The following is a 6,716-nucleotide window of genomic DNA, read 5'->3' as shown; positions in this document are numbered from 1 at the left end:
TCGCTCCATCGACGGCCCCCGAGCCCTTCAGTTTGATTTGGGACATCCGCCTGCCCCTAAAAATCAGGTTTTTCCTGTGGCAATGGATCCGCGGCCGCCTCCCGTCCGGCGTGGAGGTCCTTAAACGCCATGGACCTGGGGATGGGATGAGCCCCATGTGCGGCATGGTAGAGGATACCAACCACATCTTCTTCTCGTGCTACACGGCACAGTTCCTTTGGTCCTGTTTCCGCGAAACGGTTGGGGGCCAGTGGCACAATACCAACATTCCTGACCTGCTCGCGGAAATTCAGGCATCCCCCCTCGCTACAGGCATATTAGATGGTTTGCGTGGGGCTCATTGCCTGGACGCTTTGGACTGTCCGCAATAAGCTAGTCATCCAGAAGGTGCCTCTCCGGCGTGCTACTGACTCCATCTTTAAATTGTGTGATTACTTGCAGCTCTGGCAGCCTCTTAGCCGCCCACAGGACCGGGACGTCATCAGCACCCTCCTCGCCGACCTTCGTTCGATGGCCCTCCGCCTGGCGCCCCCGCTCCCCCCGCCACCTCCGGAGCCAGACTAGACACTTTGTCTCTCCCAGCGTGTGTGCCTTTTTGTTTTTCTTTTAGGGCTTGTTGAGCTGTGCCCTCAGCACTAACCCTTTCGTTACTTATTTTTCTGGAACTTTCGTGTGTGTGCGTGTGTGTTCTTGAACCTTGTTGGATGTTGGCTTGGGCATTTGCTTTATATATAAAGCGGGGCGAAAGCCTTTTTCGGTAAAAAGTGGTGCAAGAAGAAAAAGCATCTTCAGCAAGAACTTTTGGAACTTGAATCAAGTATCAATCAGATTCAGAAGCTTCCTTTGCAGCAACAAAATCATACTTTGGAAGGCTCTCTCACTCTTAGGTATGAACAAACTCTTTCCAAACTTAATCAGTTTTACAAACAAAGAAGTAAAAAGGGTTGGGCCACGGCTGGTGATCGCAATACTAAAAATTTTCACCGGGCCGTGATCAAAAGTAGAAAAAGGAATACTGTTTGTTCTGTTAAGGATGAGAATGATGTGATTCATTTTAAGCCTAGTGCTATCACTAATACTTTTGTCAACTACTTTAGATACATCTTCTCCTCGCCTAACAATGACATTGGAAGACCTTTTCTCAATACTCACTTGCCTGTCAATTCTTTGGATCCTACTTATTTTCTTCCTGATAAAAATGAACTTTTGCAGATTCTTAAAGAGATGAAGTTGAACGCTTCTCCAGGTCCAGATGGTTTTAATGTGGAATTTTATTTGGCTGCTTGGGATTGGATAGGGGAGGAGGTCACTCAACTTGTGATTAACATTTATCAAACTGGTATTTTACCTCCCCACATTAATGATACTAATATTGCTCTAATCCCAAAGAAGTTAGTTCCTCAGGTTCCTATGGATTCTCGTCCCATTAGCTTTTGTAATGTTGTCTATAAAATCATTGCGGAATCGCTAGCTAATAGAATTAAGCCTCATCTTCCGGACTATATTGATCCTGATCAGCAAGCCTTTATTGAGGGTAGAAGAATTAGTGACAACATTATTATTGCTCAAGAGATTACTCACTCTTTCTCTCTTGCTTCGTGGAATCATCATGCTTTCATGCTAAAAATAGATCTGGCTAAAGCTTTTGATCGTTTAGAGTGGAACTTCATTGTGTCTGCGCTTGCACGTAAAGGGCTGCATCGTCATTTCATTAATTTGGTGCATTCGTGCATTTCTTCTCCTACTTTCTCTGTGCTTGTTAATGGGCAGCCTTCACATAAATTTAGAAGTTTCAGAGGCATTCGTCAAGGCTGTCCCATGTCGCCTTATTTGTTTGTTATTGTTATCAATGAATTGTCTATTGCTCTCAATGAAGCTCTTGCTGCTCAAAATCTTCAAGGAATTTCGCTTGGACCAAATTGCCCTTCTATTCACACTACACCACAACACCTAATTAGGGGCAGTTAACTACCGGGAGAAATACCCGACCAAGGGCAAAGAAACTGCCAGGAATTGAACAACTGCCGGGAGAATTACTTACCGGCAGAGAAACTGTTGGGAGAAGTTAACAAACGAGGGCACACGAACTGCCGGCAACGATGTCCACTTGGCAGGTCATCCTATCTGCCGGCCCAACTAAACTGCGGCTTGTTGTGTGCCGGGAACTTGTATGCCACGCGTAACCAAAGTAACTGGGCCGTTTCTAAAAAAACAATTGGGCCGAGCGCGCTTGCGCAGGAGAAAGGGCGCGCGAGATCGAAAGGTTCCTTTGGTCGTCGGCTCGTCGCCCTGAGCCCCTGAGCAGTTCTTCCCCAAATCTTCCAAAACCTAACCCTCAACCCCTACCACACCGCCGCCGCCACCACCAACCACTCGACCGCAGCGCCGGCTTCGTCCCCAAACACATCGCCGCCGACCGCCTAGTCGTCGCCGAGCACCCTTCTCTACCAAGGAAACCCTTCGTCGCTTCGTTCCCATCCCCCGCGCACCCAGCGCCTGCTTCCTCCAGAGGAAAGCCGCCGACCGCCCTCCATCCCCACCACAACAACGACCTCCTCCACAGGTTTCCTCCGCCGAGCAGGCCTCCTCCTCCTCAAGCTTTCTCCCCCGAGCAGGGCCTCCTCCTCCACGAGCATCCTTCCCTGAGCACTAAGTTGGGTCGCCTCCTGTTTCCCTCACCCGAGCAGCGGGCCTTCCTGTACGGCCCCTCTCTCGAGAAGCTCCACCTCCTCTACATCCTCCCCCAGGTGCAGCGCCGCCTCCTTGCTCACGGAGAGCACTTGGCCGGTGAGATTTCAATCTTTGCAAACTTCTGTTCCTTTTTTCTTCTGAGCAGTAACTAGAACGACTTCAGAAAGTGTTTGAGTTTATATGACACTACAGCTCTGAAGATAAAGACTAGCTTTGTCATCCGAGCAAGTTTTGCTTATGGTGAAGAGATCTTCCATTGCAGCAAATGGATGCTTCAACTACATACTAAATCAGTGAATCCCAGTAGGGGTACTACATGCAAGCTTTGGGAAATTAAGTTTCAAGGTCGTGCTGCAAATATAGCTAGAGAACTTCTTTCTGTATATTTTTTTTTCTGCAAATGTAGACTGAAAGTGAAGTAACGCTTCTAGAGTTTAATAGTTTTAACTAGTGAATGTGTTAGTTCTATGAAAATAGATATATGGGGTTTGATCTGGAATTTTCTTCCATAATTTTCTATTGCCAGTTTGCCACTGCTCCCAGTCATGTGATTCTGGAATTTAATGATCAGTAGTTGTCTATCATAGTAGAAATCCCTTCAATTGTTGCAACCTTTATTATTGAATTGAAAAACATATGTCTGATAATTTATTTTTCTAGAGTAAAATGAGAGCAATTGGTTTGTACCGTCGCCCCTACTGGAAATTCCATGGCATCATGACTTACTGAATTGCCAGATCCCCTGTTCTTAAAACTTTTTTTATTTAGCTTAACACTTAAGAACAAATTCATCCATAGCTACGTTCACAGAGATGGTAAATAGCTTAAGATGTGCTTGTGGTTCAGATTTCAGAAAAGGCCTACTTGCAGTGCCACGTGCAAGTAATATAACCCTGGTAGTACAGTACCTTGTCATGTAGGGCCACGAGTAATATAAGACTATTGTTTTGTTGCTGGTAATTAGAACATTTGGATGCTCGTTGTTTAGGTTCTGCGTCTAGTTTGGTAGTAGTGCTGCTGTGTGTGGCTTAGTTTCTGATGTTTTGAGGTACCCCTGGAGGGGGACGAACTTGAGACATGTGATGTTTTCAGTAATGGAAATTGGGAGCTATGCTCCTAAGTAGATTTTTTTTTGAAGAATTGGGTCGTGGGGCTAGCTGAGTACCATGCTCTTTTCTCCTATATGTAATTCTTACAAACTGTTCCCTAATTTTCATTTGATGCTTTCACTGAAATAATATTTTGGATTTTTTGTTTTGTGAGCAGTATGCCTGTTGTTTGTCCTCTCCACCAAGCAGCGTCGACTACTCCATACAAGCACATAAGCTTATGCTCTTCTGATTATATATTTACCAATGACTATTATGGTTGATAGCTTAAAAGTCTTTGCTTCTATATATGCAGCTGAGAGTGACTTATAAGTTCATGGCAAAACCAGCAACACGAGTACGCAACCACAAGCAAGCTGAGGAGGTAATAATCTTGGTAGTTAAGTCTTAGATTCAGTATTTTTCTTTTGGATACATGTTTGCTGCTATTTCAGAACATTGAAACTTATTTAGCATTTCGTTTCTTATATGCTTCATGCAAATAAAACTGCAGTAAACATATGAACCGAGATTTTGCTTGGCATGTGTATGTATGCACAGTCAGGCAACCGAATTGACCGAAGCACCGAGGCCCACCACTAACTGTCTCGTGCGTCTTCCATAAATTAGTTCCCATTTGTTCGCTCTGTGTTGCCAGCCAACAAACAAAAAATCAATTGTATTGATGAGATGGCGTGTTAATGTGATGAGTGGAAAACAGTGCCGTAGGCTGGCCGGCTGCCCCCCTGATTCTCGTCACACGTACAGGACGCCCGCCAGCTTTTTTTAGTGAACCTAGGTACTGTTTGTTGTTGCCTGTTGTCTCGCTCACCTCATGTATTTTTTTTCTTTGAGCATAACACGTGTTGTTATCTAGCCCCGCCGAGACAAAAGTATAGCAGCCATCCCATCCGCCATCCCATCCCGCCATCACATCCCGCAAACTGTTCGGCCTGTTCGGTTCAAAACCGAGTACCGAACCGACCGATCGGGGCATGATGATTAATGGATTATTCACGCAGGTTCCTGTCAAACTTTGCTATCAATTCTGTTCCCATATCCTCCGGCACGCAAATTCGCTCAAAGTCATTAAAAATCCGGGAGTTTCCAGGGAACACATATGGAACTGGGATATATGGGTTTCTACAAGTTTTGCGCTTCATGTTTCAACTAGTTCTAGTCAAAGCCAATTTCAGGTTTCTGGTTACAAGAAAAATCAGTTAACACTTAACTAGGTTTCAACAAGTTTCTTCATATAAACAGATTTCTGGTTACCAGCAAAATCAGTTAACACTTAACTATATTTCAGCTAGTTTCAGATAGGTGTTGTTTTGCAATATGCTTGACCAAGGCCACCATAGTTACTGTGAATGTCTGCATTCAGTTAAACCTAAGATACACCCTTTGTTCTCAGGATTTTGTTAGCAGCTTGTTAATAATGCACTTGCCTCTAAATTGCCAGTTACCTCTGAGTTGATACATTTTACTGTCTCGAGATTCTTTTGGCATCCCTGAACAGTTTCCGCTGATCCAAATTATCATCCCTCATGTTATGGGCCTCAAAGAGCAGCTGAAAGACTAATTTAAGGTATGTAAAATCTTAACCATATCATGCATTAATGATCTATCAATGTGCTTGTTTTGTGCCCAGATCCACGATGCCAAATATTTGGCCAGGCACAAAATTTTACCCTGGCTTGGGTGGTTACAAATTTTTTTTGCATGCTCAATGCTTGCTCTCAATTTATTTTTACACCTTAAAAGTCCGCTTGTATGTATGCAGGTGCAAGTGGATAAGTCTAGCAAATGCAGTAATGTGACCACAAGCAAGTTGAGGAGGTAATATGCATCTTCAACTTTGATTTTTTGCTGTACAGTCCTCTGGTTTTTCAAATTTGTTTTGTGGATTCTTTCTTTTGTTCTAGGTTGACTTTCATATCAGATCTGAAAGTTTACTGATAAAATTAGTGCAATCTATTTCTTGGATGAGCTTGGACTATACAGTTTAGTGAAGCAAGCAACAATGTTACACATTCTTGTTTTGTCATATTTGCCCATGGAAGATTTTGTATGTGAAGCGCAAATAATTTCTGCTTGATCTAATTATGTACGTAATAATCACTACTTGTTGTGATGATGAAGTGCATAACATTCAGAAGAGTTATATGCTGACGTTAAACTGCAGCACATCAAAATCTTTAATATGTTGATTTAAAATTTGAAACGATAGCACCATTTTCTGAGTTTCCGATTTGTTGCAGGTTTCTCAAGATACACAAGTTGATGGAGGTTTGGAAGATCTACAAGTTGCTCTGGAGGTTTTGAAGGTCTGACAAGTTGCTGGAGTGATGATATATATGTAATATGTCTTGTTTGTTGAACCTCCAGATATTGACAAGTTTTACACTGCTCATTTTGGTGGTTGTTTCAGCAGACAAGCCATTGTATGCCAATTTTGGTTGCGTGGCATGATTTCTTTACCTTAAACATATGTACTTTGCATTTTGAGGCATATAATGTCTATATATGTACGGTTCATGCATGTGTTAAAAACATATGTTTTTCGTCTATTTATGTTATTGCATGAGGTCTTACATGTAATCTGATTGAACGTATGTGTAAGTTGTGTGATCTGTCCTGACTGTTTGAACATAATGATTGGATATTTAATCAGGGATATTGCACATAGAATAATTTTGATTGCTTGTGAAAAAGCACGTGATGGCATATTACCTGCCGGGTAAATGTGCTTGCGCAGGCAGTGAAACTGCCGGTAAACTGCAGTTGCTAGCCACTATGATTCTGCCGGGTGAAAGTAAACTGCCGGCAGATAAAATGGTCGGGGCAGAAAAACTTCCGGGGATTATTTATCTGCCGGGACAAGTAATCCCTGGCAGCCGTTGACGTGGCAGTCCTATCTGTCGGGAAAATCTCTCT

General features: G+C 43.2%; 1 long non-coding RNA gene across 2 annotated transcripts; it reads left to right on the top strand.

Annotated features, from left to right (window-relative positions):
• The first annotated feature begins 2,263 nt into the window (after positions 1-2,263).
• Positions 2,264-6,347, top strand: LOC123187345 (uncharacterized). Of its 2 annotated transcripts, none has more exons than XR_006493901.1 (5): positions 2,264-2,787; positions 2,954-4,164; positions 5,242-5,367; positions 5,563-5,618; positions 6,041-6,347. It is a non-coding gene; the product is annotated as an uncharacterized lncRNA (long non-coding RNA). The 2 variants fall into 2 exon arrangements; XR_006493900.1 differs by having other exon boundaries at positions 2,272-2,787; positions 3,958-4,164.
• The last annotated feature ends 369 nt before the right edge of the window (positions 6,348-6,716 follow it).

The sequence above is a fragment of the Triticum aestivum genome, chromosome 2A, assembly GCF_018294505.1.
Source record: "Triticum aestivum cultivar Chinese Spring chromosome 2A, IWGSC CS RefSeq v2.1, whole genome shotgun sequence".
In the NCBI taxonomy this organism is placed as follows: Eukaryota; Viridiplantae; Streptophyta; class Magnoliopsida; order Poales; family Poaceae; genus Triticum; species Triticum aestivum.
The sequence above is the reverse complement of the archived record's forward strand: the minus strand, read 5'-3'. Positions and strand labels throughout refer to the sequence as shown.